The 24,874-nt window shown below is 41.6% G+C and overlaps 1 protein-coding gene across 2 annotated transcripts in view; it reads left to right on the top strand.

The window, feature by feature from the left end:
* MAP4K4 (mitogen-activated protein kinase kinase kinase kinase 4) overlaps positions 1 to 24,874 on the top strand; it is a 190,176-nt gene that overhangs the window by 61,108 nt on the left and 104,194 nt on the right. The gene's annotated exons all lie outside the window — the stretch shown is intronic.

The following is a 24,874-nucleotide window of genomic DNA, read 5'->3' as shown; positions in this document are numbered from 1 at the left end:
CCAAAGCTTCTTAAATAAACAGCATTAACAATAGAGAGCTAGGGAAATGGATGTCTTGTCTTTGGGTTATGAAACCATGATATGTCAACTGAGAGCATCAAGCTTTGTAACATACAAGCTTTGGCAAGCTGAAGCTGTTGCCTAGCAAACAGCTTTTTAAAAAAGTAAATCTTTTTAATGTGCCATTTGTGTTGGGGTTTTTTTAAATAAGTACCCTAGTGATCCAGAGTAAGATATGTTGCTATTGTAAGTATATATATTGTGGAGCTCAAGGGAACTCCTATCCATTCTCCATGTTAAAAATAACTTTGTATAATATCTCATGGCATTTCCTCAACTGTGACATCATCCAGTATGGTCTGGTTAACACAAGGGAGATTTGTTATGTATTGTGAGTTGATTTTTTTAAGCTGAGCAATTTTTGGGTTAGAGGTAAACAGACTGTTTTTGTTTGTCTCCTCCCCCCAGCTCTATTAAGTACATTTTGTGGGAGCAAAATCTAGCTAAGATGCACTTGAGCCAAGAGGATATACTTTTTCATAGAATAGCAGGAAAAGAACTTTGTTTACATATTCCCCCCTAAGCCCAAAACTGGAGTGCGTGGTTCCTGAAATGCAGTAAATAACCGTACTTGTTGTATAGGACTTAGTTCATACATTTAAAAATCTTCACGGCAGTGTGGTCCAGTGGTGGCAGCTGTGTGAGGAAAGTAGTATATGAGCAGGAGAGTCCCACTAACATGTCTGCTGTCTCAAAACGTGGGAAAGAAATTAGCGAGGCTGTATTGGGGTCTGCTTTATGTGAGCAATCTCTAAACACATGAACCAGGACTGATTGATGATTTTAACGATCTCTGAACCTTTGTCTTGCACTGAACATTTATCCTAAGTATATTTGAAGACTGCATGTTGTCAGCGGTTGTAATCTACTGGAAATAGATAATCACATTCTGCTGTTCCTGCGGCATCATAAAACTATTTCTTTTTGTTGGTTAATACACTATATCTTTAGGGACAATGTTTTTAGTTTTAGTTACCTACCATTGCGAGAGTCATGATTGTCCAGATTTGGGTGGAGTTTTTACTAACTTGAACTGAGGTATGAGGTTTAAAACTACCATCTGTGTCATTACCCAGGTATTGGAATGGAAACATTAAATCTCAGGGGTTGGGCGACTTAACTCCTAATTCGATGCCTTCATCACAGGCCACTTGTGTGAAAAATTTCATCCAGAAGACCAGCTATAATCCTACTACTGCAGTAGTATGTTGTGGCTGCAGTGCATGTCCGTTCCCTTTCTTCACTCAAAGAGTAAGATAGCAAGTGCTTGGACTAGGGCACACCTGAAGGTGCAAAGAGCCACGAGAACAGCTACCACTGGCATTGTGTTATGGAAGTCCAATGTTGTGTACAAAGGGCATCCTGGACCCATTTTTGCTTTCTAACTGTGAGGCCCATAAGTAATGAGCTAGCTTCAGGGTCGCTGCTTCATCTCTTATTGCTTTTGTAGTGCAGTGCAGAAGCTGTGGTGCAGCTGTGCCTTCAGCTGAGCAAAGCAGGGTGTGGATGGCAATCCCCTAGAGGACAACTGGGAAATTTAGATGAACTTCTAAATTATAATCTAAACGTTGTGGAAGCTAAAACTGTTTATATGCATAGCTATCAGTAATATAGATCTCTTTATTTTAGAGGATTAAAAACTATAGCACGAGATAAGCGGTATCATGACTACATGAGCTGTGGTTCAGTTACCACGATACTGACCAACAGGGTGCAAAAGTGTAAACATTCCAGTAAATTGACGTATATTTCTCTGCAAATCTGATTAATCAGAGTGGATCTCAGTCCTTTGGAATTTACTTCATTTATTCAGTTCAGAATTTTGGCACAAATGTTTTCTATGTGTGCTAGATGGTGGAAATGCTGTGAATAACCTCTATGAATAATTATGATAGGATTTAGGATTGCTGTCTTTTTATGTGTTCATTGGAAGCTGTGCGTTTTATTCCCTGAAGGATTTTGCAGCATTTGGCTGTTTCTTGGCTTTGTCTGGCATCTGTTTACTGAGACAAAACATATCTGAAGAACATATTTCATGTGTTCGTGCTATCTCTGCCAATTACATATGAAACGTGAGATTTAGGAAATCTTGCATGAGCGACATTGAACTATCCTTCAAAACCTGAACACATGCACAAATTTAGGTTGTTATGTACATGTTCTTAATTGAGGTAGAGGAGGGGCATTTGTGCTGTACTGGGACAAGGAAGTTGAGAAAGTCAGTCTGTCCCTGAAAATACCCTGTTGGATCCAAGCATATATTATATTCCTAAATTAGGTGTACTGAATATGTAGGTATGAAGAGTAGTTTGTGTGTGTGTGTGTGTGTGTGTGTGTGTGTGATTGTTTGTGGCTGTCAGTTGGGTGGAAAGGTGTGACAATTAAAATAAATAAATAAATAAATAAATAAATTCTTTAAAACACTGGGTTGTATTCTACCAAAACAGATTTTCCTTGTCCTACCCTTTATGTGGCAACCCATTTTGAATCCCAAAGAGCTAATACTGGAGGTCATGGGACTTCCACATAGGCCATAGGAGGAGCCTTCTGGGTTCTTGCTTATAGTGAATTCCCAATTAATTGGCTACAGCCTACCAATCACCCACATTTGAATCATCTGCACATTTCTCTTCTAGTAACAGCCCCCTTTGATCCCCCAGAAGGTGATGTTGGAGACAAGGGGACAAAAAGCCACATGAATTTGGAGTTGCAAGAGATAGAGGAGCTGGAATTCTGCTGATGGGTCCTTAAACTGTGTGAGCAGAAGAAGGAGGGGGCAAATTTCCCCTCCTTTACTGCAAGGATTTGGAGACCTACCCTGAACTTGTCTATTTACAAGCTTAAATTGCATTATTTTTAAAAATTGTGTTAGCTTATTACATTTAAGTTTAAAGACAGGCATGAAGCCATTTGATGTGGCTAAACTATGATTATCTATATGTTAATAATTACACAGACTAAGTAATTAAACAGTCTGGCAACTTTGTGTTCTAACAGAATTGAGTTTGAGGCTTTTGAATTATGTTGTAATTTGATGGTGGATAACATATGGCTCATGAACCACAGCTGACCTTTGAGAGTGCTACTCATGACCTGCAAAAACTCATTAAAATACAGCTCTTTAGTCAGCTTTCAGTTAAAAAGGTTTTAGCCTTAATAGCTATAGAAATAAATGTAAAAACGTTATGGTAGTTCATGCTAAAGGTTCAAAAATAGGTGAGCACATTGAAAGTGTTGGCAGAGTGCTTGTGCAGCAGACAGGACACTGAACTGATGAATGAGTAGCAAAAACGTTCTTTAGGAACTAACAAACTGGATAGGAAAGAGAAGAGATAAACCTAACTGCTTTACTGGTTGAGAGTTCTAGACTGTTCTAGATGAAAAGCCTAAAAGTAGCATTCTGCAGACAGACAAGGAAAAGCCCCTTTAGAAAGAATGTACTCCTCCTACAGCCCTGACTAGAACTTGCTGTCCCCTGCAGGATCTTCATTCTTCTTTGTCTTTGTATGCAAGACATTGCTATATTCCAACAAAGTGTTTTTATGATAAAATAACTGTTTCCAATAGGTGATATTATTATAAGCACAAAAACTAGCTTCCCCCTTATTTGTTTTATTTAAAGGCTCTCTTTGCAGTCTTTCCATCCAAGTAGGGTCCCCATGGTGGTAAAAATCAAAACATAAAAAAATCAACAATAAAATAGCATTTAAAAGAAAGCATATATAAAATAAAGACATTAAAGCATACATAATACCAAAACTAGGAAGGAGAACCATTAACAGTTACTTGGGGGTATGCCAAACAACACAAACAAAAACGTCGTCACCAGTTTTTATGCCAACAGTTTCCAGGCTAATACATGTGACAAAATAAGTAGAATAACCTGGGATGATTTACACCACATCCATGGGTTGATGTTCAAATTGGATCAGATACACAGAATTAAATAGATAGCAAGTCTCTAAAATAGAGACATCCACCTAAATCCTTACCTCAAAAGATTCCTCATCAGGTCTTCTTCTGAGACACAAGATTTTCCAGGACATTGATGAGACTCTACGCTATTAGTCAGTAGTAAGTTTCCTGTAACTGTGCATAATTTTGCACCTAGATGCAAACATATACTTGCCAGTGTTCCCTCTAAGCTGAGTTAGTGTGAGCTAGCTCATAGGTTTTTTAGCCTCCAGCTCATGGATTCTTGTCTTAGCTCAGGAAGAATGGCCCCAGAGCAAACTAATTTATGCAGTAGCCAAATCATTTGCTCACAACTTTAATACCAGCAGTTCAGAAAGTAGAATTTTTGCTCACAAGACTCCACAGCTTAGAGGGAACATTGACTTGGACAAGGACAAATTATTCCTTCCACAGACCAAACTGATCAAAGCAGCAAATCAGATATCAGATATATTTTTAGATGCAGTTTTAAGGATCAATAATTGTTCCAGTAGTCATAGTATCTTGAGTGAGAGCCCATTCACAAACCCTTCAGTGGACTCTGATTCCTTTCTAGAAGCTCATTTCCTTTTATCACCATATCACGATCAGCATGACCCCTGAGCTACATCAGAGCATGAAATGCAATGTCACCTAACAAAAGAGAAACTCTTTTAAGTCTTAGAGATGCTTTAGATAACAGTGGAAGGCCAGCCATTCTGAATCCCTAGGGTACATTCAAGGCATGTGGAGCAATAAGGAGGCTACTCCAGAGATCAGTCCGGCTGGTTTCTGTCCATTCCCAGAACTGCATTCAGTCATTTGGATATGTTATCAAGATGTTCCACACCACAGCCAAAGCTCACATGAACAGTAAGGGAGACAACAGCTCTGGATAAGGGAGAGAGAAAATTTTGGCCATAATATTGATCTTGATCATTGGTTGCAAATATGGAAAACAAATGTTAAAATAACAAAATCGGTGTCTAAAGAGAATCTATATAAAATGTTTTATAGGTGGTATATGACGCCAGAGAAATTAGCCAAAATGTACCCTGGAATGTCTGATAAATGCTGGAAGTGTAAGACACAGTTGGGAAGCTTCTTTCATGTCTGGTGGAAGTGTAAAGATGTGATGTCATATTGGAGAAGGGTGCAAAAATATGTCTGTTACTGCTACCATTCAAACCAGAAATGTTTTTTCTTAATATTATGCCTGATGTAAAAGTTAAGAAAGTTAGGCACTTAATTATACATATAGTTACTGCAGCAAGAATTCTTTATGCTATGTATTGGAAGAAATCAGAGATACGAACAAAAGACGAATTCTTGACAATTTTTTTTGAAACATTGGAAATGGATATATTGTCTAACTCGTTGAAAGACTGAAGTAAACAAAATGTGAGAGATATTTGGACACAATTTTATGATTGGGTGAAAAGAAATTCTGAAAATCAGGAATAATGAGTATAATCACTATAAATTCGGGATAAATCTAACTTGAACTGTGCAGAACATGTACTTTTTCCAGGAATCATAACAGAAGATTTTAGCAACTTGATTAGTCGATATTAGCTTTTGAAATTATATAAATGAAAGAGATCTGGAAACAATGATTTAAGATGGAAAATTTGTAACAGCTATTGTATAAGCTTGATGGAATTTTCCTACATGTCTTATCCCATTCCCTATGTCCTTCCCTTCCTACAATGTCATATATAATAGGGAAAACCTAATAAAAATCTTATAACAATTAAAAAAAACAGTAAGGGAGACAACAGCTCTGAGTAAGGGAGCCCCCCTCCATCTCTGTCACTCTCTCTCTATGTGTCTGTCCGTCTGTCTCTCTCTCACACACAAGATAGATATCTAGAACCATGCTGCTTGTAGTTTCCACAGAATGGCAAACTGAAGAGATTTTTCTCATGCCACGGCTACTCAGGTTCAGAACTAATGGAGACTCTGGTGGAGGTAAAATCGGGGAGTTGAGTGCTTGGTGTTGGAGGGAAAAATAGACATTATGGGTATTTCAGAAACTTGGTGGGATGAGGAAAATCAGTGGGATACGGTGATTCCCGGTTATATAGTATATCGGAAGGATAGGGGGGAAGGGTTGGAGGTGGTGTGGCTCTGTATGTCAGAGAGGGTATAAAGTCCAGAAAGATTGAGAGGCTAAGAGAATTGGATTCACTTCTGGAAGTTCTATGGGTTGAAATAGGGGGGCCAAAAGGAAACTTAACACTGGGAGTTTGTTATCGCCCACCAGATCAAAAGATAGAGGAGGATTATAAAATGATGAATGAATTAAAGATAGCAGCTAGACAAAAACACTGTGTCGTAATAGGTGATTTTAACTACCCACACATTGATTGGGTCAATATGTGTTCTAGTCGAGAGAAAGAGATTGAGTTTCTAGACACTCTAAATGACTGTGCTATGGAGCAGATGGTCATGGAACCTACCAGGGGAGAGGCAATCCTTGATTTGGTCCTAAGTAACACTCAAGACCTGGTGAGAGATGTAAAAGTGATTGCACCGCTTGGGAACAGTGATCATAATGTTGTTGAGTTCAACATTTGTATAAATAGGGAATTGGCCAAAAAGACCCCTCTCTGATATGAGGGGACATGTGGGGAGGAAACTGAAAGGAAATTTAGAAAGGGTCAAAACCATTGGGGAAGCTTGGAAACTGTTTAAAACTACAATTCTAGAAGCTCAAATAAAATATATTCCGCAGGTTAGGAAAGGCACAAACAGGTATAAGAAAAAGCCTACATGGTTAACAAACAAAGTAATGGAAGCTGTAAAAGGTAAAAAGGATTCCTTTAAGCGGTGGAAAGCTAGTCACAGTGAGGCTGATAAAACAGAACACAGGCTATGGCAAATAAAATGCAAGTCTGTGGTCAGGCATGCAAAAAGGGAATATGAGGAGCATATAGCAAAAAATGTAAAGACCAACAATAAAACTTTCTTCAAATACATTAGAAACAGGAAACCAGCCAGGGAGGCAGTGGGGCCCTTGGATGACCAAGGGGTAAAAGGAGTACTGAAGGATGATAGGGAAATGGCTGAGAAGCTAAATGCATTTTTTGCCTCCGTCTTCACTGTGGAAGATGAGAGGTGCTTGCCCACTCCAGAGCCGCTGAGTTCGGGAGGGGTGTTGAAAGACCTGAGTCAGATTGAGGTGACGAGAGAGGAGGTCCTAAAACTGATAAACAACTTAAAAACTGATAAATCACCAGGCCCAGATGGCATACATCCAAGAGTTCTGAAAGAACTCAATTGTGAACTTGTGGATCTCCTGACAAAAATATGTAATCTCTCCTTAAAATCAGCCTCCATTCCTGAGGACTGGAAGGTAGCTAATGTCACTCCCATCTTTAAAAAGGGTTCCAGAGGAGATCCGGGAAATTACAGGCCTGTCAGTCTGACGTCGATACCGGGTAAATTGGTGGAAACCATTATTAAGGAAAGAATTAGTAGGCACATAGATGAACAAAACCTATTGAGGCAGACTCAACATGGGTTCTGTAAGGGAAGATCTTGTCTCACTAACCTGTTAATGTTCTTTGAGGGGGTGAACAAACATGTGGACAAGGGGGATCCAATAGATATTGTTTACCTTGACTTCCAGAAAGCTTTTGATAAAGTTCCTCATGGGCGTCAACATGGCAAATGGGTTTCAATGTGGCCAAGTGCAAGGTGATGCACATTGGAGCCAAAAATCCTAAATATAAATACACATTGATGGGGTCTGAACTGGCAGAGACTGATCAAGAGAGAGATCTTGGAGTTGAAGTAGATAACTCACTGAAAATGTCGAGACAGCGTGTGACTGCAATAAAGAAGGCCAATGCTATGCTGGGGATTATTAGGAAGGGTATTGAAAACAGATAATATCATAATGCCCATATAAATCAATGGTGTGACCTCATTTGGAATACTGTGTGCAGTTCTGGTCACCACACCTTAAAAAGTGCAGAAAAGGGCAACTCGAATGATAAAAGGGTTGGAACACTTTCCCTATGAGGAAAGGTTAAAGTGCTTAGGGCTCTAAGAGCAGGTAGAGAAAGAGGCACTTTTCTCCCTTTCTCACAATACAAGAACTCGTGGGCACTCCATGAAATCGCTGAGCGGTTGGGTTAGAACGGATAAAAGGAAGTACTTCTTCACCCAAAGAGTGATTAACACATGGAATTCACGGCCACAGGAAGTGGTGGCGGCTACAAGCATGGATGGCTTCAAAAGGGAATTAGATAAGCATATGGAGCAGAGGTCCATCAGTGGCTATTGGCCATAAGGTATAGATAGGGACTCTGGGGCAAGTGATGCTCTGTCTTCTTGGTGCTTGGGGGGGGGTCAACAGTGGGAGGGCTTCTAATATCCTGGCCCCACTGGTGGACCTCTTGATGGCACTGGTATTTCTGGCCACTGTGTGATACAGAGTGTTGGACTGGATGGGCCTTTGGCCTGATCCAGCATCGGCGTCTCTTATGTTCTTATGTTCATAGCTACTTGACGTTCTCTCTGCTTTTGCTTGGACATTGTTCAAGATGATAAACACATGTAGGAGGAAACAGACCTGATATACATTGCCCCAAATTGGCCAAGGAGGCTTTGGTTTTGAAGTCTAGTGGAATTATTAGTTCAGCCTGGCCACCATTGTAAATTCCAATAATATCGAACATGCTAACACAGATTTGATTGCTCAACTGGACTTGGGATGTTTTTATTAGCACTGTTAAATGAAGTGTTTCCCAAGAGGTAGCCTAAGTCATGATGTCTTCTTGAAGGTACTGTGGAACTGTAGCTGTAAGTCAGGTGCTGTAGAAAGAAAAAGATGTCAAGCCACAGGCATGAAACTGCCACAGATGCTCTTGTTTTAAGATGTATTATCTCATAGCCTGTGTCCCGGTACTCTGTATAAGCAAGTGGCGGTTTGTTTTAGCTCCTCTTTGAGCATTCCTTAAAAGTGGCTTGTCATGTACCCTCTATATGATGACTTCTTTGTGGAGGCTATCCTGGATCCTTCAGGCATCAGCAGCTGCCATTTAACGCACTACGGGAAGTCTCGAGTTTCTTACACTCAAAATTATCTTAGTAACTGTGACATTGTTTTATTAGATCTGGCATATATACCTTTGATAAAGATAAGAACTTACAAATTGATTCCACCTCCATAGCAAAAGGAAACTCAACTTCCAAGGATCTCAGCAAACCTGCCTCCCTTCCTACCCAAAACCAGCCTGTCCAAAACAGAAGAATTGACATTTCTTGGATCTACTACACAAGGCTCAGCTCCAATGCAACAGGATTTTCAACTAGTAGAAGAGCCTCCTGTGTTATAGGAAGGCACCTTGCATAGGAAAGAGATGCTACCAAATTAACAAATTTCTAGGATCCAAAAACCGTATGAATGAGTTCTGTGCACATTAGATGTCTATGCTGTGGGATTTGCATCCTCTTCTGTTAAAACTTCAGTTTGTGCAGGATCAATGATTTTCAGTGGGCCTTCTGCAAACATAAATTTTAGTAAAAGGGAAAGTGTACATTGTGGCAGACATTAATGCACACAGAAACATATTCATAGGATTCAACCTCTATTTTTCTATTACAAGGAAATAAGATTGCTTACTATGACTTTTCATTCCATAATGAAGGAAAGAAAGTGTAAAAACATTCACTGAGTAGATGGCTGGCCGAATGTACTCTTCTGGGGTGCAGTTACCAGAGGGGGAAGCCATCAGAATGGATCATGGTCCCCTCACTAAGATGTGCATTACCTTAGCGACCTTCAGTGCCAACATCTCAGTAGTAGATATTTCTAAAGCAGCAACATGGACCTAAAATTCCATCTTATGTTTGATGAAGGTGGAAATAATCACCTAATGAATCTGTGAAGGGGAAAGGCATTTGTAAGAAATAATCTTTCACTGTTTTCTGTAACTGGTTGGGAAAAATTGACTATTAGACATGTAAATTGTCTCATTCTGCTTTATTTATATCGTGCCCTCAATGTGCTTGATGCATTACCAATTTAGGCTTGCAAAGTCCCCCGTTCCCCGCCGCAGCCGGATCGGGCCCCGGGGGAACCCCACCATGACGTGCACGTCACCCGGAAGTGACCCGGGCACGCTGGGGGCGGGGCCACGGTCATCCGAGGGAAAACTCTATGGTTTTCCCGCGGATGGTCGTGGCCCCGCCCCAGCATGCCCGGTGTCGTCACGTCACTTCCGGGTGACGTGCGTGCAGTGTGCGCGCACACTCCAGCCGCCAGTTGGGAGTTCCACGCTGCGGCTAAAAAAGCACTTGGCAACCCTATACCAATTACAAGAAGGAAAGTAGAGCTCATAACCAAATTTTTAACATAAGGAAAGATAATCATGGGCAGGGAGGACGAACAGAGTGACAACAAACAAGAGAGTGTCTTCATTTAAGTTATACATGCTTAGTCTGAAAAAATTAGGGAAAAGTCATGTCACTAGCTCATCACCGTTTTCTGCATTTTGAGTATTGTGTATGCATCTTTGTATGTATTGAGGGAGTCCTCTTGGGTGTCTGAGCATGCAACGTAGGCATTAGGCCTTTAGGTGGGTACCCTTCTACACTTACAGCATGTCCATCACGGTATAGAGAGGGTGTGTGAGGTATGAGAGGCCTCTGACTATCAGCAATGGTCTGACAAGTTGTAAAACATCTAGCACAGCAGCAGTGCTCCTGAATAAGTGCAAGTTGAACTTAGGGGCCTGAAAATATTATTTTAGCTTACTAGTCAACTACCAATAATCCTTCTCCCCTCTCTTTTGGCAGACCCAGAATGCTTGGGGATGAGGAAGGCATTTCTATCATTGATGCAGAGATATGGAGAAAATAACACAGTCTGAGAGGCGTGTTTCTTAACATTTCTTAACATTTTCTAAACTGTAGTTCATGCCAGACCTGGTGAGGCAGGGTTTTAGTTCTTTTGGGCGTTCTTTCTAACACTATGGGCAGACAAGTGGATCTAAGTATGCTTACTTGTGGAAAGGTCCAGTAGGCAACTATCATGTGTCGCCAAGCCTAAATTATAAAACTGTATGGAAGGAAACAAATGATTCAGGAAAAGAGAATGCACAGACTGTGGTAACGTCTCATCTCTTCCCGCGCCCTGTCTCTGTGTGTTTTCTAAATGACAGGCTTCCGTGATTTCTAACGTTTTTGTTATCCTTTTGTTTTATGCTTTTTCTCAGGGAGATTCTTTTGCACAGGGCAATGCCTGTGGGTTCCCTACTCAAGTGGTGTGTAAGAAGCGCCAATTTGAAGGCATTGAGCAGATTCGGCCAATAGTATCTAGTTGTTATCTTTCAGATCCCCAGATGTGTACTTTCACTGCTTGGTCCTTGCCACTCAGTAATGTCCTGTTTTCACTGTGCATTCAAGGGGTTCAGTCACAGCACAATAATCACATGAGCCTGATTTCTTTCCTTTTCTGACTAGTATGCATGGCAGTGCTGTCTCATTTGAATGCTGTTGCCTTGTCCAGTCTCTGTTTGGCAGCAGTGATGATTCTTGTCTTATAACAGTAGGATATTTGAGGTCTGTTAAGTGTGCATGCGCACATCACCCTAGGAGAAAAAGGGCCTTTTTAGATGCTGTAGACCTTGGGTATAGGCTTTTATGCAGGGAATAGAGCTTTTCTACAAAGAGCTCAGTGTGTGTAAATTCCCACCATTTTAAAGATGATAGCAAGGGAAATTGGCACTCTTGATTTCTCTTAAGGCTTGTTTTGCAGAGTCTGTGAGAAAGCTAGGAAAGGTGGGGGAGGGGTGACCTGTGCAGATCACCACAGCTGTCGATCTGTCCTCAGCTTGCCGCTCTGCATTGGGGTGGTAGGTAAACAGAGGCTGAGATCGGAGAGATCGGAGCATGAGGTAGAGGTCCTTGAAATTTGTATTCCCCAGGGCTCAGAACTTCTGTCAAAGAGAAGTTCTGCAGTAAAGAGAGAATGTAATCAGCCTCTAAGTAACTTTCCCTTACATTTATCTTGCAGTTAGGCTTGCCAAATCGGGCCGGGGGGCGGGGAATCCCCCGCTTCCGAGGCCCGATTTCTGGCGCAGGGGAATTCCGGCCTGGGGGGAACCCCGCCCCCGAAGCTGCGTCACCAGAGGTGACGCAACCACGTTGCCGACGTTGGGGGCGTGGCCGAGCTCGTCCACGCCCCCAACGTCGGCACGTCGCCCGTCACTTCCGGCGACGTTCTGCCGGCGCATGCGTGCACGATCGGCTCCTGGACCGCACCAACGCTCCCCCGCCGAGAGGGGTAAGAAGATTTGGCAACCCTACTTGCAGTTCACTAAACTGTCTCCAACAGTAGAAGTGGGATATAAATAGTTAAACAGAACTTGCATTTACAAGTGACATTCTCTGGAACACATAAGAATTTTTGTGTATATAACTGGATTTCTATCTGTGAATGCGTATGCACATACATTGAAATAATTGCATGCCGTCAGCCATGTTGGTCTGAAGCAGTAGAACAAATTTAGAGTCCAGTGGCACCTTTAAGACCAACAAAGGTTTATTCAAGGTATGAGCTTTTGTGTGCAAGGCACATTTTTTGTTCTGTTGAAATAATTGATCATTATTTGTGGTAAGATGAAGACTTGTGAACTTTTTAAAAATTACATCTCATTTTAAAAATAACAGATATATACATAAATACGAAATTGCATAAGATTCATTGCCAATCTCTGTCCTCTTACATGCTGCTTCCATGGACATAGAAAACCCTTTACCAGCATCTGAAAATTTTAATATTATTTCCAATTATACAATTGCCAGTTCCATTTTTTTGTATCACTCTTTTCCATAGAAGGTGTACTCTATGTGTATCTCTATTCTTCTGATAAGCAGTTAATTTTGCTAAAGTGTAGATCTCCTTTATTTTCAACAACCAGTCTTGTAGCTTAGGGATATAGATTTTTTTTTTGTTTCCATTGTTTGGCAAAAAACCATCCTGGCAGCAGTAATCATATGTAGGGCAACCATTTGCTGATCTCCAGGGGTATCAGGTAGGTAATTCAGCAGCAGTGCCTCTGGTTTATAGGGGATTTGTTTTTCCATCTCAATTGATATAATTTTCACCACTTGTTTCCAGAGACAACCAAACCTGATTTTAAAAAATGACTTGTGAACAAGTTGTGGTAGACTCTCCTCTTGTTGAATAGTTGCCATACTTAACATTTACTGAGGCCACTATTTTAGAATAAGAATAGGAACTCCTCCATGCAAGTTTAGCTTACTAGAAAACCTCTTGAGTGTTTAGATTTTATTTTAACCTCTAATAAGACTCTTGTAAGAATGAACGTGCCTTATAGATCTATGCTTTCTGTGTCTATGAATCTTGTATTTGATTAGATTTCCTATAATTTTTACATACATTTCTACTTGGATTGGAGCAATGGTTAGAACCTCAGTTCAAGTTCCCGAGACTCTTTGTGGGTAATAAATGGAGAAATGGAAACTCTATAAACTTAGAAAAGCAACAACCCAAAAAAGTTGTCATCATCCTGCTGCTATTCTGCACTGGCTATGAACTGCTTTGCCATCTTGCAATGTTTTGGGTTCCTGTGTATGAGTTTTTGTTCTAACAAATCTCTGTGTCAGGGGTTTACATAAAGATGATGTAGCCATCAAGAACCTCTGTGTGTTATCTGATTAAAATAATGATCCAGTGCTTATATTTTATTGTAAAAGGCATAATTTACTTAGTTTTGGAATGTGGATTTATTTTTGTATTTTTATTGGTCCTCTCTTTTTCATTTGGTGGATCTGACAAGCTGTACCTGCCAATGGGTTGCGCTTAAGAACTGAAATTAATGAATATTATAACCTTTTAATTTAAGTGAGTCATCTCATCACTTTAATGCAACACAAGGAAGCTATAAAAAGAACACAGTGCTGCCAGTAGGAACTTATCATCCACACCCCCACTCCTTTTTTATGTTGTTCCCATATTTATTTATTTTTCTTAATGTCAGAATTGTTTATGTATTCAACACCCTTCAGGTAGCAGCACAACACAACAGCTATATCATTTTCTCTTGGCCTCAGCTTGGGTTCCTCAAGTAAGTCTGTGAACAGATTGGTATATCATTGTGCTTGTAAATAGGGATAGTCAGATATAGTTAATCATAGAAGTCGCTTTCTCTTAGACAAAATTAAAGGTGTCATTGAATTATCCTATTAAAGTACGTCTGTCAGTATGATTTTGAGGAGAACTGGTCCTCGTCATGGTGTACAGAGGTGATTCTCCCCCTTCTTCTCCCTCCTCCCCACATTGTGTTGCTGTGTGTGAAAAGCAACCCATCGAAATCCAGAGCAGTTTTACCGCCACTTCAGGGACGTCAAGTTCAGCAACCCCTTTATTTTATCCCATTGAACTAAGTAAATAGTATGCAAATGCCCTTTAGAGGTCAGACTGGCACAGTCCATTTAGATGTTTAGCACGACTAAAAAAAGAAGCCACAGAACTGGTTTTTGGTCACTGGAGATCTATGACAGATCTTTGTCCACTTTTGTGGCATGTCTTCTGGCAAACTTTCTTGATCCATCTGCTGTTCAGGCACCCTGTAACATTTTGTTGTGTGCTGTTTGTGGTGTTCTGGATTTGAGGTGGCTGCTCAGGGGTGGGAGTGGGCTAGAGTTACAACCATCCCAGTGAAGGGTTGAACGTTAATCTCATTTGGGTTTTTGGGGTGGGGTGGGGGGACTCAATGGTTATGTGTGTTTCTAATTCAACGTACTGCATTCTAGACTAAAAGCTGGGTGATTTGTATTGTACTTTTTGCTACCGAGGCATCATTCTCTAGGGCGTCTGACCTATCACATTGTTAGAGAGACATTGGTGAGCTTTGACATCAATGCTTTTATGAATCTTAGAGCTGACTCGGTTTCTGAAGCACAGTGCTGCCATGTTTGTATGCATTATGGCTTTTGTTAACATAGTGTGTTCATTGTTAGTGCATGTGACCTCAAGTAAGGTATAGAATTAGTTGCTTCAGGTTTGCAGCTGAACCTTGCTTCTACTTGATTTTTTTTTATATCATAGCCATTGTTTGCCCTGACCTCGATGGCCCAGGCTAGCCTGATCTTGTCAGATCTCAGAAGCTAAGCAAGGCTAGGCCTGGTTAGTAATTTGATGGGAGACCACTGTGGAATGGCAGGCTCACTGTGCAGGGGAAGACACTGGCAAGCCACTCTTAGTCTCTTGCCTTGAAAACCCTACAGGGTTGCTATAAGTTGGTTGCAACTTAACAGCACTTCACACACTCACAAACACATACACAAATAGCTATTGGTTTATCTCAGGGTCTGCATGTTATCATCCCCCACCCCGAATGCACACGGACATTGTTGTTGACTGGCAAATCGCCATGAGCTATAGTGACATGAGTAGTTCCTCTGTTAGCAAGTCCCCAGTGTTGGGTGTTTTAGTCACAGTGAAGGTAAATGTAAGTACTAGCTAGTGCAATACTAAACTGTGGTGGTCATATTTTTGGCCTGCCTTCTGTAACCTATTTCTGTAGTTGGACATAGTTCCTTATTTCTGTAAGTGTACTGCAGGTTGCTGTTTTTACTCTGAGAATTCAACATGGAGCAACTTGATATGAAAAACCACAGAGATATCATTAAAGTACATGTACTCATTGCATGTTTCTAGTAGTTTAAGGTGAGTGTTCAGATGCTTCTGCTTTTTAACAAACTTATGGTTAGGAGGGAACGATGTCTCCTTTAAATTAACCTATCAAAACTACAGGAAGTTGTGGTTTAAGCATTTCTATGTTTAGTGATTGGTGGTACTTTTCTATTTCTGAAATATTGCAATGATTTTGTCTTCTGCATTTTTGCTACTGAAAGTTCAGAGAGTCGATCCCAGATGGAACAAGGCATTGAGAAACCTAATCCATATTGTTGGTGCTCTGTTTTGTCCATTTTTTTTAACTTCTTGCCTTGACTCCAGATGTGTTTTGGATGAAAGCTAGACCTTTTGTCGGTTAGCTCTTCTTTTGTTTGCAGTTTGAGTAGTTTTTGTGCTATATGAGATGTATAATCGCCTATTGATCTTATTTATTTTGCTAACATCTTTTAAAATAATTCAACACAGACTGCCCATGTTTACTTAAAGTGAAGGGTGCCATAGCTTAAGTATCTCAAGGTCAGTTTTCGCTTCCAAAACTGATTCTTAAAGTGTGATCTCTGGGCCCCCAGGTTCCAAAAAGTCTAAACAAAAGTAGAGCAATATTTTGAAAAATGTAAAGATGACGAGATTTCCACTACTGCTGCCTGTGCTGCCAAAGAAGTTAACATTCATAATGAAGTGGTTAGCATGCAAGAAAGAAACATTCTGGTGGTAACTCACGTGGTAGCTAAAATCTAAGAATCTGTCCAAAATACTAATCCTGGTATCCAACAATGTTTTCTCTCTAAGTCTTTTTTGGTTCCAATACACCATTGAGTTGCAGTGAGCTGAAAATGTTTCTTTTTAAGTGGCCCCTACTAATGGTGAGTGCAGTGAAAGAAAATATAGTAGAATGCAAAAAACAAGCATGCAGAACACTGTCCCCCAGTTTTTAGGAATGAATGGTTTCCTAATCGTGGTAGGATGCTTTTAATGGTGGTCAAGATGCATTTAACATGTTCCAGACCATTCAGAATAAACCCTGGTTCAAATTAAGCCTTGCTGACTTATCCCTTGAGTAGAAAAGAGAAAATTTCTGTGAGTTTGGAAATCATAGAAGAAAATAGTGCCCCCCACCCTGGGGAATACATTTTAGGAAACATTTAAATTTTCTTTTTCTTATTGACTTACTAGTTATTTATTGACTTACTAGTTTTCTTATTGACTTACTAGTTACTTATAAATCTTTTGTTGTTGTTTTAAAAACATAAAATGTAGCAAATAAAATTATACTACTTGCCATATTTATGTAAAAACATTCATCAATTTCCCACAACATGCAAAAATAATAAAAATATTGAGTAGTAGAGAGGGCAAGAGCTCAAAACTGCAGCACCATATGTACTTTAGTGTGCGTATAATGGTTTTTGCCATCTGAGATGTAGAAAAAATAAAAGTTGAAAATTGGATAAATTTTTGTAGTAAGCAAAGAAGTGTATTATTTTGGCAGAAACAGTTCATACAGTAACCAAGTCAGTTTAAAGTCTTTCTGGCTTTCTGTCTGCATAGAGCCCCCATATCCTCTCCTTTCCCTGCCTTCTTCTCCCTTTTACACCCATCGACCAACCTACCTTTTTATCTAAGCAGCGTTTATTATTTACTTCATTTATACCCCACTTTTCTCCACAATGGGGATCCAAAGTGGCTTACATAATTTCCTCTCCTCCATTTTATCACAACAACCTTGTGAGGAAGGTTAGGCTGAGAATATGTGACTGACCTAAGGTCACGTGTTGAGCTTCCATGGAAGAGTGGGGATTGGAACCTGGGTTTCCCAGATACTAGTCTGAAGCTCTAACCCCTGCACCATGCTGGCTTTTGTCAGGTGGCTGCTGTTGAACAGTAGCAAGCAGCCAAACCCGGATAAGTCATGCAAGTCGCATGGTACCAAGTCACCCAGTGTTCGCTGTGAGGCCTGGCCCCAACGAGCCTTCCCTCAAAAGCCAAAACAGCTCTGGAAAGGGCCCTGCCCCCTCCTTATACTGCCTTTTACTGATAGAAACTGCTTGAATGCTGACAATACTTTTGTGGTTGCCTAGCTATTGTTGATGAAGGCACCTGTGTCTTAAAGCTACAGACATTCCTTTTATCTTTGGGGGATGGGGTTTATCACCACCACCCCTTTTTAAAGGTCAGATATTTATGTAAACCTGGGGCGTTTTTCAGGTTCATAGAAAGATCTGTCTTATCTATTCATGGTTCCAATGACTGGATTAAAATATCCACAGATATAGCTACACTGAGAGTTAGATATTTTGTTATCATCAACAACAACTATAAATGTTAAAAATGACCAGGTTACTCTCCCCACCAGTGCTAAACCTCAGCCAGTCATTGTATCCAGTATCTGGAATGAAGGGAAGGGGCTTCCCTCTCCATCTTTCCATTTTGTCTTCAACATTAGGCACAGTAGCTCAGCAGTGAGAGTGAGATTGCCAAGGCACCCACGAGAAAACAAGCTTGGCATTGAGAAAGTAGAATAAAACGAGCCCACTGTGGCTAGCTTGCTCTTTTCCCGAGTGGCTGCCATGGGGTGGTGATTTTACCCTATCTCTCTGGCCAGCTTGCTCTTCTTCCAGCAGCTGCCCAGGTTCTGGGATGAGAGTGCAGACGTATCAGAGAAGGATGGAGGATTGTTGAAGAGGATGGGCCCTTTAGTTCCATCTTTGATGATGTTACCCAAATTGAGGTCTCCAAATTAATTGGGGGAATTAACATGAGGGGGTAACTAGGGGATTTCCATCAATGTTTATGGGGAACTCTCAAATAAACCAGGCTGTAGTATAACAAGAAAGTTGTTTTATTATAAAAAGAATAAAGACCAAATGCATACACTCAAAGCACATGGGTAACACACAAACTATCTAAAATGAAAATAAAAGGGAGTAGCAGGAAAAGTTATTCAGGGAGGGCAATTTTTACCAAGTCATGGAGGTCAAGGTTCGTGGAAGAGAAATGGCCTGGGTTTCCCAGAGAGAAGGAGGAAGCCACAAGTGAACTAGCAAGGGTGCGATGTTTGATGCTGAGAGAACACACACACACACACTGCACTGGGCAGAGCGTGTCCAGTTATAGGAAAAATTAACATGGGCAGTCTGATGTATGTGGCCCTAACACAGTGCCATGATTGGCTTTGTGTGTGTATGTGTGGTGGGGTAAAACAATGTGTTGGGAGAGGCTTGATGGCTTTCCCAGGAATGGACAAAGACCTGAAGAAACTTGTCACAGTTCGCATGAGTATGGCTAAGGGTGTGTGGTGAACTTATTTGGTGTAAACTGAAAGTGTTAATGTTTCTCTGATGATCCTTGAGTGTAAGATGGGAGAGGCTACTGTGTTATGAATACCCATTAATTGAGGTAAATGTGTAAAGGAAAGCAGAACCGGGTGTGGGGAGGGATTCTCAGGAAACCAATTATTGAGATTGAGTATCTTGTTTAGGGTGGGGAGAGATCCATTAGCAAGTCAGCGACCCTGAGTCACCTCCTCAAAATAGTTTCCCAGGCTTGTCTCTGGCCAGCATCCGTTTTGTTTGCCTCAGCTCCATTTTGGTTCCACTTCCAGGCCAGGTTGTACAGTATATACATGAGTTTGGGGGTGATATTAAAAAAAGAGGGGCATCTGGTCCTGAACTGCCCTTCTGCAGGAGGGGTCTGGCTGCTAACAATGTGAGGCCTGTAGCTCAGGAAGGCTCTCAGCTTACTTGTTCTCTGGTCTCTCCAGTTGCAGCTGTTTAAAGGTGCATACCTCCTGCAAACCACAAGTGCTTCTGGTCAATGGCCTTGCCTCCTTTCCTGGAACATGGGTGGGTGCATGTTTGGGAACTAGGGATACCATTCCTCAGGTAGGGGCAGGGAATCCCCAGCTTTTGTGGGCTCCTGCCTACTGCCAGCCAGCTGGCTGGTGGGAGGAAATTCCCTCCACCCCAGTGCCTTGTGCAAAGTGCTGACGTTACCTGGAAGTGACGTCAGTACATCAGTGACCTCAGGGGGGGGTGACACTCTGATTTTTGGGTGAAACTCTATGGTTTGAGGCTGTTTTTACCACTAAGTTTTGCCCCAAAAGGAGAGCATTGCCTGAGATGTCGCCGACGTACTGACATCATTTCTGGGTGTGTTGTGAGACATCCCTGGCCACTCATGGAACGCCCCCCGAATCCCCCCGCTGGCATGACGAAGGGAACCTGGTAACCATATTGAGAAAAGAGCTCCAAAGAGCCATAGGTGGCATATTAAAAAGGCACCCCAACCTACTGAATGTCACTGCTCTAATCATTACAACACACTGGAAGTTCTTTCTCCTTCTCTGGTGAAGGCATGGACAAACTATAATAGGAATTTCAGTTTGAAAGCTATTAAAGATAAAGGCAGGGCTATTTTTGGGCAGGAACGCACAGGAACGGAGTTCCGGCTGGCTCCCAAGTTGGCCACACCCAGCAGGAACTCATTAGCATAATAGGCCACACTCAAAAGCAGAAACTCATTAGGATTGGCTACATTAGGGGTGTGTGGCCTAACATGCAAAGGAGTTCCTGCTACAAAAAAGCCCTGGGTCTTGACAACAAACAAGGTAAACAGAATAACAAGCAAAAGGTGGGTGTGGCTGGATAACCACACTTCTGGTAACATGGGGGTATGGCCTAATGTGCTAATGAGCTGTGGCCTAATATGCTAATGAGTTTCTGCGGTTGGGTGGACCTATTATGCAAATGAGTTCCTGCTGGGCTTTTTCTACAATAGGAGCCCTGGGTAAAGGTTCCCTTGCTCGAAAGCCAGTCGAATCCGACTCTAGGGTTGCGGTGCTCATCTGCGTTTCAAAGCCGAAGAGCCAGTGCTGTCCGAAGACATTTCCGTGGTCATGTGGCCGGCATGACTAAACACCAAGGCGCACTGAACGCTGTTACCTTCCCACTGAAGGGGTACCTATTTATCTACTTGCAACTTCTTGCTTTCGAACTGCTAGGTTGGCAGGAGCTGGAACTAGAGAATGGGAGCTCACTCCGTCATGCGGCACACTCGGGTCTCGAACTGATGAACTACCGACCTTCCACAGCCTGCAGTTCAGTGTCTTAACCACTTGAGCCACTGCAGCTCCTCTCTTGAAAGCTAGTACTCTAAGATAAAAATATCCTAGGGGTATTTCATGCCCATGGGGGTGAAATGGAAGAATTTAGGGTGGTTTTCTTTCTGATCAGAAGGAAAAACAAGGATTTCCCCTTTTCCCACAACAGGAACATTAAACATTCTAAGGAACTTTGAAAAAAAAAATTATATATTTTTTTTCTCTAATGAGTAAAATGCTCTAAGGTAAGGTTTCACTTAAAATATGTAGTATGAAGATTTTTTATGTAGAGGCAGGAGAAGAGGGAGGGTAAGTTGCTTCCTCCCTGCCTCTCCCCACCCCTGCCTGCCTGCCTGGGCCCAGGGAGGGCCTTCGCGGGGCTTCCTCGCACTCCCACCGGCCTTGCAGGTCCACCGCCGGGCCCCTCATGGGGCTCGGCAGTGGAGCTCCAAGGCCGGCAGTGACGGCCGGGACCGTTGGGGGCGGGGTGTGTGACCTTATGACACACTTCTGGTGATGTCAGTGGGTGTGGCCTTATGACACACTTCCGGTGATGTCAGGGGGTGTGGCATATGCTAATGAGTTATGCTAATGAGTTCCCCTAGCTCTTTTTCTACGAAATGACCCCTGATAATGTGTATGAAGAAGAGTTCAGTGTATTCAATATTATAAAGTTAAACTTGATATCCAGATATGCTCCTCTTGCAGCAAGGAGGTTGGTTGGACAAATTCATGGAAAAGAGTGGTTAGTAGCCACAATGAATAAATAAAACAGCCATATTCCAAGGCAGTAACTCTTTATTATCAGTGCTGGGGGCTAGCAACAGGGGGAGGCCTTTACTGTGCCATACTTTATAGGCCTTCTGGTTGCTTCTTATGTGTGAAATAGGGTGCTGGACTTACAAGAGCGATTGATCTAGTATGACTTTAGAAGAAAATACTGTGGAAACACTCTCTGAGCTCTTTTTCTTTACTCTTAATATCCTTGCTTGGGTGAGGGTGAGAATCACCGCCAGTAGACCTGCAAATCTTGGAAGTAGTTCACCTCCTCTGCTTCCAAGCCGTGAAGTCCTATTTTATATGTGTTAATTCAGAGGCACCTACTGTACTCTAAGCCTGTTGTGGAAAAACATCACAGTGGAGCTCTGTAGTATGAGAGTAATTCAGTAATTTGCCTGAAAGCAAGCTTCTGTCGTTAGTTCAGTATCTTAGTAATGTGGTAGCATGTATTTTGCCTGTGGTGGGCAGGAAACCACATATCAGAGTCTCCTTATGGAAATAGTATTGTTAAGTTAATTACAGTACAGTGTATTGAAGCAATACAGTGAGATCTGTCTGTAAGATATGCTTGAAATAAATGTTCCTTAGTCTAGATGTTTGATGTAGGATCTGTGGGTACTATTTGGCTTTTTCCCTTTCTTCCTTAGCCTTGGTGCCAACTTTTTCTACATTTAAAAAAATATTCTGGTGAGCTAATAGAGTATACTATTGTGCAGTTAGGCTTGCCAATTAAGTCATAATCTCTGCAAATCGCTGATTCTAAGCATCCATTTATGTTGAGCTTATGTGACTTATTTTTCTTTTTGTAATGGCTCTTTCCCCAAGGGAATAGCAAAGCAACTTCCAAAGGTCTGCACTTGAGAAAACAAATGCTGTAGTCTTTCTTAATTACATAGTTTTGAGTAGGAAATTTGGCAGTTGTATCTAAACCTCATTTCCCATAAATTAATATGCATACTTCAGTCTGGGTCAGATATTTGAGTTAAAGAGCTTGAAATCTTCTGATGGGAAGTAATAGTGGAAAGAAATAGCAGAGGTAGTTAAGAAGTATTATAATTAGTAGCTGTGTATGGTGGATAGGAATGGTGTGTGTGTGTTTTATATATGCATATTGTAGCGGGATCTGTAGCATTACAGGCTCTAGGACAGTGGTGGCGAACCTATGGCGCGGGTGCCAGAGGTGGCACTCAAAGCCCTCCCTGTGGGCACGCGTGCCATCACCCCAGCCAGGCCCAGACCATCATTAAAGTGTCGAATTCTCTGCCAAATAATTTTAAGTAGATGAAAGCATTTGGAATGGCTTTTCTTACTTTGTTTAGATCGTCTTAAGTTAATGTATGAGTTGTTTTTTCTAAAGTAAAACCTCAGTATTCAGGTTAAATTGCCGTGTTGGCACTTTGCGATAAATAAGTGGGTTTTGGGTCGCAGTTTGGGCACGCGGTCTCTAAGAGGTTCGCCATCACTGCTCTAGGAACTTGAGTTTAAAAGTAGATTTTAGAAGCAACCCCCCTCCAACAACTGGGCAGCTGAAAATGCCATCTCTGCTTGGTGGCACTAGCAATATTATTATAATGCAAAGAGTTGGTTCCTTCATCCACAGGGGGTCTTACCTGACATGCGTTGAGTTATTATTTTTTTTGCTCATCATTTATTTGACATGGATATTTAAAAAACAACTAAACCCCACTTTCTTTCCATGGGGACCCAAAGCATCTTATCACATTGCTCTCCCTTTCTCTATTTCATCCTCAAAGCAGCTAGCGTCACCAACCTCCAGGTGGTGGCTGGAGATCTGCTATTACAACTGTTCTCCAGGCAACAGAGATAAATTCACCTTGAGAAAATGGCTGCCTTGGAAGGTGGACTCAGTGGCATTATACCCCATTGAAGCCTCTCTCCTCCCCAAACTCCACCCTCCTCAGGCTCCCCCCCCCCCAAAAAAAAATCTCTAGGTATTTCCGAACCTGGCGCTGGCAACCCTAAAAGCTGCAAAACTTTTGAGGTGGGTTAGATTGTGAGAGGCACAGGGTCACCCAGTGCGCTTCCATGGCAGAGCAGGAATTAGAATTCGGTTGTTCCAGCTCATAGTCTGGCACTCAAACCACTATGCCATGCCAGCTCTCCTTACTGGTCGAGCAGCACAAATCTTTTTAAAGTGGTCAGCTATTGTCCCACTCACAGGGTGTTCAAATACGGTGCAAGTATTTTTAACTGCTTTTAAAATGTTTAAAATAATCTGGCTTGGGATAGTAGGAATGTTGCACTTCCCACAGTACTTTCCCACCCTGCAGCTTGTAAAGATTCTCCCTGAGGGACTGGAGGGGAAAACCTTGCAAACCCTTTCACAGCCTTTCTCTAGGAAAAACAAAATGAAATATTAGTTTTCAGTTTCATGGAGTTGAAGCATCAAGAACCTTTGAAGCCTCCGTGTGAAGTCTATTTCTCCAAAACATAGAATAACTGCAGGCTCCAATTATTCAGAGGAGCCTGAATACAAGGAAGTCTGTGTCATCTTAGGCAAAGGCCGTTAACAGATTCTTTTAATGAAATACTTAACTTTTTATCTCTATATTCTAAAAGTGTTCTTTCTCTTCAGTTTTTCATTTGTTCTGGGGTTTTTTTAAGTGTAAAATGTAATTAAATGGGAATGTTAGCAGCAAAAAGTGAAGACTGAAAGGAGTTAGTTCTTTTCCAAGCGGGTCCTGTTCTTCCTTGAGTGTGTGCTTTGTCTGCCCTTCATTTAATCATTTCTTAATTCTGTGTTCCTGTTCCTCTGCCCCCCTCCCCTTCCCATGATGAGTAGTAGTAAGATAAGGGATAATGAATCACTCTGGGTCCAGTGAGCTGGTTTTCGATTTCCTGCCACAAAGTGAGGCGCTCAGGAGTGAATATGAGAACTAAATTACTCAATTAGTGGAGGTTATAAGGCCTGGCAGCATTGTGGGATTTGTGCCTTTCTTTACCAAGTTTTAGGTCTCATACATGTGTGTGGTGTCAGTGTTGGGGGCACTGTTCCCTCTAAGCTGAGTTAGTGTGAGCCAGCTCACAGTTTTTGAGCCTCCGGCTCACACATTTTTGTCTTTGCTCAGGAAGGAGGGCTCCAGAGCAAACTAATTTATGCAGTAGCCAAATCGCTTGCTCACAACTTTAATGCCGGTAGCTCACAAAGTAGAATTTTTGCTCACAAGACTCCACAGCTTAGAGGGAGCATTGGTTGGGGGTAAACCTCTTGTGAGTGGGAGTAGGTATGACAGTGCCTGAAGGTCCCTGGAAAGAAAGCTCTTCAGTATTTCATAGGTGAAGTCTGAAATTAAGATTTCATT

This window comes from Gekko japonicus, unplaced genomic scaffold (assembly GCF_001447785.1).
Source record: "Gekko japonicus isolate JY-2015 unplaced genomic scaffold, Gekko_japonicus_V1.1 scaffold1177, whole genome shotgun sequence".
Taxonomy (NCBI): domain Eukaryota; kingdom Metazoa; phylum Chordata; class Lepidosauria; order Squamata; family Gekkonidae; genus Gekko; species Gekko japonicus.
The sequence above is the reverse complement of the archived record's forward strand: the minus strand, read 5'-3'. Positions and strand labels throughout refer to the sequence as shown.